This window comes from Rhinolophus hipposideros (assembly GCF_964194185.1).
Source record: "Rhinolophus hipposideros genome assembly, chromosome: 2".
NCBI lineage: Eukaryota > Metazoa > Chordata > Mammalia > Chiroptera > Rhinolophidae > Rhinolophus > Rhinolophus hipposideros.
Genome location: NC_138048.1, coordinates 5,908,621 through 5,919,503, shown reverse-complemented (window position 1 = coordinate 5,919,503; position 10,883 = coordinate 5,908,621). Strand labels below are relative to the sequence as shown.

General features: G+C 36.0%; 1 protein-coding gene across 2 annotated transcripts in view; it reads left to right on the top strand.

Moving 5' to 3' along the window:
* The first annotated feature begins 253 nt into the window (after positions 1-253).
* The window catches only part of PLSCR4 (phospholipid scramblase 4), a 72,732-nt gene continuing 62,102 nt past the window's right edge, over positions 254-10,883 (top strand). The window contains exon 1 of one of the 2 annotated variants that reach the window (XM_081077003.1): positions 254-472. The gene's annotated coding sequence lies outside the window, so the exon portion shown is untranslated. The remainder of the gene's footprint in view (positions 473-10,883) is intronic. The other variant, XM_081077002.1, reaches the window with a different exon arrangement.

Sequence of the window (10,883 nt, the reverse complement as noted above, 5' to 3'; positions counted from 1 at the left end):
AAGGCTGGTTTCTTTGCTTGTAATCCTGCTCAGTAATCCCCCCAGCTCAGCTCTGGAAACTGCCTCTCCTGATTAGAGGCAACTGTCGACTTGCTCTTTTTCTGTCACCTCTCCTCAGAGCCCTGACAACTTGTTAGCTTTATTTCGCCCTCCCTCTGGTTTCCATTTGGAATCCGCCCAGAGCGGTGCTCACAGCCGTGCCCCGCCCCCAGGACCACCGACCCGCCCCGTCCCAGCGTGGGGGGCGGAGCCCGAGGCCGGGGACCCTCCGCCGGGGGAGTGTCCGCGCCAGGGCCACGCCCCTGAGTCTGAGCCCCGCACCGCCCCCTCCCCTCCGCGCCCTCCTTTGTTTTTAATTGGAAACATCCTCCTGTGTCTCTCCCCTTTCCCGCCCCCGCTTCCCGCTCCTGCGGGGATCTGCTCAGCGCCGAGGCCGGGCGTCGCGGGAGCCGAGCCGACGGCGGGCCGGGCGGTGAGTGGGGGCGGGCGGGCGGCGACACGGGTGGAGGCCCGAGGCGGGTGGCCGCGGGGGGCGCGCGGCGTCTGGCCCCGCAGTGCCCGGCCCGCGGCGCCGCATCCTCAGGTGGTCGCGGACGTGTGGAGGCTCCCGGCGCGCGTCTGCAGGGGGACGCGTCCAGTCTGGGTTGGGACCCGGGCTCCTGGGTATTAACGCCCGCGGCAGTGGCTCCTGGACGGAGGCTGTGTGCTGGGGAGCCCGTTGGGCCCGAGAGAAAGGCGCTCTGGGGGGCTGGCTGCGCGCCCGGCCGCCCTGCCCCCTCCGGCTTCTCTGCCGGGCGCGGCCGCCCGCGCCACCCGCCCGCCTCTGCCCGCGGGCTGGCTCCGCTGGTGGGCGCCGCCGGCGTCTCGCAGGCTCCCCTCGGTGCAGCGATCTGGGCTGGAGCCCGGCCGATTGACAGGTCAAAGGGTTTATGGTAACTTCGTTACCTGCTGGAGGGCGGAGGGGCGGGGCTGCAGTCTCACTTTGGCCGTGAGGGCACACTGGGGAGATGGGATCAATTCCAGGGTGTACTTGACTTGTTTCTGTAAAATAAAACGTATGCATTTCAAGACTTAGATTTTTTTCTTTCATTTGTTTTCTGATCTTGGTTATCTTCTCTTAGGATCTAGAATTTAATTGAGTTTTTAATTTTGTATTGCATGTTTCAAATGTAGCCACCCCAACTATAACGCACTAAGGTTGATTTCCCACCTCCTTTAAAGGGTATAGATTCTGTATTTTAAGTTGGGTGTTGCTACATTAGGAATAGAAAGATGACCTCCATCTATCATGGTTAATCTTGAAACAGCAGCATTATTTCCATTAAATCTGAAAAAGCCAAGACCGCTCATCATCACCTTCTGTGCCATTGTTGTGAATTAGGCGGAAGAGGATATTAATATTCTCTTTAGCAAAAAAGACCGAATGATCACTTTTACCTATAATGTGATTGTATACCTTGAATGTCTACAGGAAAGAACTGAAAGTCTCATAGGAAAAAAAATAAGAATCTGATTGTGTCCAATTGCTTCTAACCGTAATTTACAGATCTCAATAGATGTTACATACATAAACTAGAAAATGCAATAGAACAAAATAAACTGTTCAATTTGGCATGAAATAACAGAAAATTGAAAAACGTATTTAAAAAAGATATAAAACTCTAGGGACGTATGAAAATACATCATATATATATGAGTGTGTATAGGTAAAAATACAATAAAATACATTTTTTATGGGTAACGATATCATTTCTCTACCAGAATGTATAAATTAATTGCATTCCTCACCATTTTTGTTTGTTTGTTTTCAAAGCAACTGTTTAGCTCATGTAGAAAAACACTTGTCAGGAAGATTTCAGTTTAAAAGAAAAATGTTCAAATATGTGGGAACTTTACTGCATAATAAAAGGTATTATAAAGCTATAGTGATTAAAAAGCAATGGAAGAGGGAATAGACCGACTGCTAGACAAATCAGTGAAACTGAAGAGACATATTTAAGAATAATAGGAAAGCTGACGTTTGATTAGCATACATTTTAAATGAGGGGGTGGGGAAGAAATAATATTGAATTGATTATGGTTGGCCAGTGAGGTATTTCTTTGGGAAAACTAATAATAAAACTGGAACTTTCCCCCACTCTAAACACACAAATGTAATCTAGATGATTTACTAATTTAAATATATGAAACCTAAAAGTAAAAGAAGAAAACCTGAATAAATATTTGTGAGCATGGCATGTGAGAAAAGCATTTCTGAAGTTGATACCAAAACCTAAAGCAAGTCAATTCATAGCAACAGAAATGCAAATGGCAAGCAGTATGAAGACTTTCAGTCACACTAATTATCAGAAAAATGCAATTAAAGTAAGACAGCATTTTCCTGTTTTGGTAATTTTAAAAGTCTGATCATACTCGGTATTGTTGATGTGAGAAGAGAAATACATTCTTAAAAACTCTTTGTGGAATGTATTGGTAGGACTTTTATATGGTGATAACTACCATATTTTGCCGTGTATAATGTTCTCCCGTGTTTAATGGGTACCCACATTTTTGGCCCAAACTCAGGGGAAAAAAATGTTTTGTTTTAATTTTTTAATTCAAATTTTTATTTGTTTACATTTAGGTACTTGTTTTTTGTATTATAAAGGACTTTTAGCATTTATTTTTTAACATATGGTACAAGAAATTTTATGTAACAAATAATTATAAAACACGAACAGATACAAGGTGCAAGAAATTTTATGTACCAGTAACAAATTTACGGTATTTACACATCGTAGAAGGCCAAGAACTATTCGTTGTTGCAGGTTCATCGTAAGTTCAACAAAACCGATGATGGTATTTTATATACAGGTATCATTGATTTCTAGAGTTACACTTTTAATTCATAAGCATAAATAAAATAATTAAAAACATTCATATAGATATGGAATTAGTACTACCCATGTAAAATGTGCATCCTTATTTTTGCCTTACAAATTTGGGCAAAAAAGTGTGCATTATACATAGCAAAATATGGTATTAAATTTTTTGAATATTCATTCACTTACTGGAATTTATCATGTTTCTAACAGTACGATTTTTGGTGACATAGTAACTTGGAAACAATTCTATAAATATTGATTGAGATTTGTTATATAATTTATAGTACATTCAAAGGTGGAAAAATACTCGTATGTAGTTTAAAACGCTTGATAGCTCTAAATGTAACTTGGAAATATGTCCAAAGTACATTATAAGTTGTAACAAACACACAAAAACCAAGTTTAAACAGTATATATATATATATATACATATATGTTTTATATAAACATACATACTGTTTATATAAAACATACAGTAACAATACTTTTGTAAAAAAGACTATTATATTATGTATACATGTTCTGTTACATAGTTCTATAATGTATGCATGTTTATAAGGGAAAAAATGATGTTACAATAGGAAAAGTAATAATAAAGACCCTGAGAGCATAATTAGTAATTTATACAGAACAGTTCCTTTCTGGATGTATTCGTTGTCATTAACTGTAGAAGAAATATGTTCACAAAGCTTTCATATTGTTCTTTTCATTTACTTTTTTTTTAAGTGTGGTTTTTCAGCTTCTTCCTTTGAAAATACCTCCATCTCCTCCCTTAATATGATTGCTATGAAGTTTCTAGGCACACAGTTGAAAAGTTTTGCCTGAGGGATTTCACAATCTGTTAACTGGAAATGCAGAATTGTTCATATTATATATTTTAGCAGCACTGTACTAAAATTCACCTTTAAAGTACTCATTCTTGAGGATGACAGAAAGATGCTATCCTTTAAAAAGGAAAACATCTCAAACTGGATTAAAAAAATAAAGAATGCATGGCAAAAATGCAGTAAAAATAAATGACATTTGAAAAGAATTCTTAAAGTTCTGATACCATTCATATGAAGAATACAAAAAGGAAATTAAACAGCTAGCAGTAAAGTGGACAGATGACAAACGGGTAATTCACAGAAATGGAGATACACCTGATGAAACATAATAAAAACTCAACTTTTTCATTATAAGATGTGGAAAATATAACAAATGTATTTACCTTTCAGATTGGCAATTACAAAAGTTTTGATAAAGCATCCCAGTAGTGTAACACATTTTTGTCTGGCATGTGAATTAATTCAAATGTTTTGGAGTACAGTTTGACAATATATGTCAAAATGAAAATGCACAAAATTTTGATCCAGCAGTTCTGCTTCCAGGAATTTAATACTTAGGTACATAAAGAAGTATATGTTAATTTCAGCATTGTTTGTAGCAGCATACATTATGGAACAATTTAAATTTTCGTCATTAAGCAGACAGTTAAATAAATTGGGGTGCAGCTATTAAAAAAATTAGGTTATGTAAACTGAAATGTGATCAGCATCAAGAGGAGATACAGAAAATGTAATCAACATCAAACCGAGATAAAAGTATGTGGAAAACTGCAATTTGTATTAAAAGGCATATATACATATATATTTGTCTGGTTGTCTTTTGAGATGGAAAATGGGGATCTAGGTAGGAGGCCATCTTTTTTGTGGTATAAATGTATGTACTGCTCTACTGATTTATTCCAGTATTTGCAGATACTAACACCTATTTAGAGATATCTGTTTTTATAAATGTAAGGTTTCTTACCAAATGATTTAATTGTAGGTCACATGACATCCTGTTTTGCCAGTTTTTAATACTTTAAGACTAGCGAGAAAATGACACAATAAGGCATTATCTGGCAACCTTCCAGATATCATAATTGGCATGGTAATGTTTCCTTAAGTGTATTATAGGAACATCATGATAATATTATTTCGATAATTTTTGAGACTCCAAGTAACAATAACATTTTCCCTCTTGAAAGCTAACATGGAGAGACCTGATATTCTCTTTAAACGATTTAAACGAATTTGCATTATGTTTAAAAAAGTTATCTATGAACTGTGGGTATCAGTTTGCTCCCATTTAATCTCATTCTTTTATTTTAAAATAGATCCAAATAACCAACTTCCAAAATTCTTAACATTTGTTAAAAAGGAGAGAGCCAACCATAGACCTTTTGTTTGGAAGAAATAGTGTGACTAAAATAAGAAATATGTTTATATAGGTTATAAAAACATCACAATACCAGTTGAATAGGTTTTGCCAACATTTTCATTTGTTCATAGTGAAAATCTGTTTCTCTCAAGTTTCTTGTGGGATTGATTTCATGCAAAGATACAATTAAATACATATTCCACATATAGTTCTAATGAAAGATCCTGGATATCTGGGACATTTCTGCATATTTTATCCCAAAGTAACAAACCTAGGTTTATCTTGTTAGTGCAAGCGTCTCTAATTGCTTTTTGAAGTAAGATGGTTTCTTAATTCCACCCTTTGTGACAGCAACCTATTAAGTTGCCAAGGGGAGAAACAGGAATGACTGAAATCCTTCACAGGCCTTGTACTTCAATCCGTTCATCTTGAGCCCACTCAACTCTCCAGTTCCCTGGTAACCAAGAAATCCATAAAACTACTCAACACAGTACACCATAGGAACCAAGATTTTGGCTTAAAGCTTATAAAAAGAATTGTACTTATAATGGTGTGTGAAACATTTCATCTTTGATGAACCCAGGGTCTATTTAGTCACAGATTCGCTGCAAGAGAGATTGCCAGTTCGATTTATTACTGTTTATTTTTTCAAATCAGACTATAAAAATATATACATTTTGGTACAAAATTTGAAGCGGAAGCATTGTTTATATTTTAGCATATTCTCTAAGTTTTAGGTACTTTTTAACAAAATGCATTATAATTATCCAGATTATTGTAAGCATTTTAATGATTTTTACAAAACTATAACCATATTTTTAAAGAAATATGATTTATAAGGTTTTACTGTAATGTATGTTCTTAACTATTGTGCTAGGTATTTGTGTAGTTTACAGTTATTACTGTTTCTATTCTCTATTCCTTTTATGAGAATGAGAATGTGTCATTTGGGAGTCTTACAACATATTTTGGATTTCTTTTGAACTTTAGAGGAAATTCACTTGGTTTTACAAATGAGGTTTGAGGGAAAATTTAGGTACTTTATTAGTAAATTGAAGATTTAATTGAGTTTATTAAAATATGATTCCTTTAGAAGATGGACTTTTATTTGAATGGAGAAGGGATGTCACAGATCTGTAATTGTGGTGGTGGTGGGTGGTGGTGAGGGGTATATCAAAATTACTTGGGAAATGGTTTCAAACCTCATGTACTTAGGGAAAGAAGTCCCCTTCATTAGTGGTTCTCGAAGTGTGACCCTGAGCCAGAACCATCAGCATTACCTGGTCTGATGCGGTCCAAGGCAATTGTGGAACACTTCCAAATTTCTGTTATATGCCTTCCACCCTCTTACTTGAGAATTATTGTGCTTAATTGCTGAGCAGGAAGGAACTTTGGAAATACGCGTAAATTAGTTTGAACTTTCATACTTATATACTTGACATATACTTGTCCGCCTTCTGTATGTGATTGCAGCTCTTTCTATGAAACATTTACGTAGGTTTCCTTCAGTTTTATTTGACACAATGAAAATTTTGTAATTTTTACACTGTCGCGGGAACAAACTCAAACGTATTATTTAATACTATATTAAGCAAATTTGACTTTGTATTCTTAAATATTCTTGGTAATATCGGAGTGTTTAGGAAGGCAGATAAGTGTACATTCATTTTGGAAATAGTAACATCAAATGGTGAGGTAATATTTGGAAAATCCTTGTAAGAAAATTGCATATTCTATTCATCATGCTTTAAAAAATTTCTACTATGTCAAGTACCTTCAAATAGCTTTTAAAAAAAATATTAGTTTTAGGTGTACAAAACAGTGTAATAGACATTTACACCCCTGACAAAGTGATAACTCCCCTCCCTGAATCTAATACTCCTTGACATCGTATATAGCTGTTACAATTCCATTGCCTCTATTCCCTACGCTGTACTCCACATCCTGTTACACTATGTATATTAAATTATAGTTGACATAGAGATGGCCAACAGACATGAAAAATGCTCAATCTCACTAATCATTAGAGAAATGTAAATAAAAACCACAATGAGATGCCACCTCACTTCTGTCAGAACGGCTATCATCAATAAATCAACAAACAACAAGTGCCGGCGAGGATGTGGAGAAAAGGGAACCCTGGTGCGTTGTTGGGATTGCAGACTGGTGCACCCACTAGGGAAATCAGTGTGGAGGTATCTTAAAAAACTGGAAATGGAACTGCCTTATGACTCAGCAATTCCACTCCTGAGTATCTATCCAGAGAAATCCAAAACACTAATTCGAAAAAAATATATGCACCCCTATGTTTATTGCAGCCCTATTCACAATAGTCAAATAGCTTTTTTAACAAAAGTTAAAAAAAACAAAACAACCAAACATACACTTGATTTAATATCATAGTCAAAGAATATTTTCTTTAAAAATATCTTAGTAACTTGGTCCAAAACTCCACACTTTCAGATTTGGCTACCAAAGGTGTTAATTTTTATTTTCTCAATTGTTTTTATATTGTTTTAATGTTGCAGGCTTATATACTCATAAAAGTTTTAAAAGTTTTCCCAGTAGAACACTTCTGCAAATTGATCACATTCCAGATTTTTTGAATCGTTTTCTTAGTTTATAAGGCACATAAATAGTATATGTTTATATATTTGAATACTTAAAGCTGCACAGTAGCATAGATACTTTAAATTACTTAAAAAAATACTTTCTTCCCCACTGGGTTTTGGTGGTTGTGACAGGCCCTTATCCAAGGAAGGAATAATAGGATGTATTTAAACAGGTGATGACTTTAATGAAAGGTGATGAGGCGGATTTTTCTGGGTTCATGATGCTTTATGATTCATGTGGAAAGTCCTTAATGTAAAGTGTGTGTGCAGTATGTTTGCAGCTGATTTCATCATTGTGAGACAAATTGACCCCATACAGTTGCACTCTAATATATGTGATAATTGCAATAGCTAAATCCCAGAAAGCTATTGACTTGGTAAACTTACATGGTGCAATCACCTTTTTTAAGAAGAGAAGGAAATCTTCTGTTTATATATTAAGGGTTCTCTAAATTTAAATGAACAACATAAATCATGGACAACATAAATCAATTAGTTTGCAAGTAAAGAATAAAAGATGGCACTGGTAAGATTTCAGCTATATAGGAAGTTACCTTAACAGTTGGAATCCAGTATTATGATAAGGTCAGTCTTGGGGAAATTGCTTTATGAATTCCTTTGAGTTTATAAGATCCTTGGAAAAGATACATACTCTGGAGAGTTCACCACATTTATGACCTGTTTTCATTCAGTTCAAAATAGTTTCTTAATTTTCTTGAGACATCCTCTGACTGATTATTTAGAAGTGTGTTGTTTCTAAGTGGTTGGAGATTTGCCTGTTATTGTTCAGTTAGTGATTCCTAGCTATATTACATTAAGGTCAGAGAACAAACTTTGTTTGCTTTTAGCTCTTTGTAATTTTTAAAGGTTTGTTTTATGATCCAGAATATGGTCTTGTTGGGTGAAGTTTGCATGCATTGAAAGAATAGGTATTCTGATGTTGTTGAGTGGAATGTTCCACAGATATTAATGTTGGTTGATGATGTTCTAGTTCGTTAGTGTAATTGCTGATTTTCTCCTTTTCTGTGGATTACTGAAAGAGATGTTCAAGTCTCCAACTATAACTGTGGACTTGTTTCTTCTTTCAGTTCTGTCAGTTTTTGCTTCATGTATTTTGATGGTCATGTTAGGTACAATTACATTTAGGATTGCTACGTCTTACTGGTATCTTGACTCCCACTTTTAAATGATGGACCTCTTATCTGTTGTAATTTTCTTTGCTCTGAAGTATACTTGTGGAATGTTAATATCCCCCTGTCTCCCGCCCTCCCACCTCTTTTTTTCCTCCTTTCCTCTTTTCTTTCTTTCAATAAATGTATGAAGATAGACTTCACATATAAAACTCATCCATTTAAAGTTTATTGAGTTTTTCTGTATTCACAGTTTTGCTGCCATCACTACAATCTAATACTGGAACATTTTTATAATTCCAAAAAGAAAAAAGGACCGATGCCCATTTGCAGTCATTTCACATTACTGTCACCATTCCTCCAGCCCCTTGCAACCACTAACTTATTTTATATCTTTAGAGACCTGCCTATTCTGGATAGTTCGTATAAAGAGAATCATACAAAGTACAATCTTTTGTGACTGACTTCTTTCACTTAAAGTTTTCAAGGTTCATTCAGGTTGTAGCATGTATCAGTACTTCATTACCTTTTATGGCTGAATAATAATGAGGTGTGATCAACAAATACAGTGAATGTTTAAATTTAAAAAATTATAGTAAAAGACACATTGCCATTAATCCCCCTTGCTTTGAACACATTTATCCCATTATTATTGCCACTTTCTGAGGCAGTTCTGGAAGTCCTCTTTCATGAGTGTCTTTAGTTGCGCTGTCATGGCTGCCTGCATGTCCTGAATCATTTTAACTTTGGGGAAGAACCAGAAGTCACATGGTGCCAGATCCAGTGAATAAGGTGGATGAAGACACACTGTAATATTTTTATTGGACAGAAATTGCTGTACAAGAAGTGATGTGTGACACAGAGCATTGTCATGATGAAGGATGATTTACAGCACTCTTTAAAATACACTTTCTCTCAACCATAGCTCTCAACTGACTGCACCAAACAAGTTGAAGCTTGTCATACATTGTTACCAAGGTTCAATGTGCCGCTTTCCATATTGAAGATCCCTGCCTTTCCGTTGGATGGCACTCGGCAGCAGCATTCACCGTATTTTGTGATCACAACGAAAGGGCTCCGTGTCACACATCACTTCTGTTAGGGCAATTTCCGTCAAATAAAACCATACGGTGTGTCCTCATCCACCTTATTCACTGTATCTGGCACTGTGCGACTTCTGGCTTTTCCCCAAAGTCAAAATGACCATGAAAGGAAAACATTTTGAATCCATTCAGGACACGGAGGCAGCCATGACAGCTCAACTAAAGACACTCATGAAAGAGGACTTCCAGCACTGCTTCAGAAAGTGGCAAGAACAATGGGGAAAGTGTGTTCGAAGCAAGGGGGAGTATTTTGAGGGGGATTAATGTGTCTTTCACTTAATATATATATTTTTTAATTTAAACATTCACCATATTGTTTGATCACACCTATTCCATTGTAGGGATATATCACATTTAAAAATTTATCCATTCATTAATTGGTGGACATTTGAATTCTTTTTACTTTTTGCCTATTTTGAATAATGCTGCTATGAACATGTTTTTATGACAATGTTCATTTCTCTTGAGTATGTACTGACAAATACAGTTGCTGGGTAATATGTTTAATTGTGTTAACCGTATTAAACTCTGTTTAATCTTTCAAGGAATGGCCAGACTTTTCAAGAGCAGCTATACCAGCAATGTTGGAGGGTTTCAGTTTCTCCACATATTTGCTAACACTTGTTATTGTCTGTCTTTTTCATTATAGCCATCCTAATAAGTGTGAAAAGTAACTAATTGTAGTTTTGATTTGCATGTCTTTTAATGACTGATAATGTTAAGAATCTTTTTATATCTTTATTGGCCATTCATATAGCATCTTTGGAGAAGTGTCCAAATCCTTTTGCTATTTTTCAGTTGGGTTGTCTTTATTATTGACTTCTGGGTTTGTTTGTTTATATACATATTCTCAATAAAAGTCCCTCATCAGACATATGATTTGCAAATATTTTATCCTACTCTGAGTGTTTTTTTATTTTTTTTTTTATTTTCTTGATGGTATTCTTTGCACTATAAACTTTTTAATTTTGGTGAAATCCAGTGTATTGA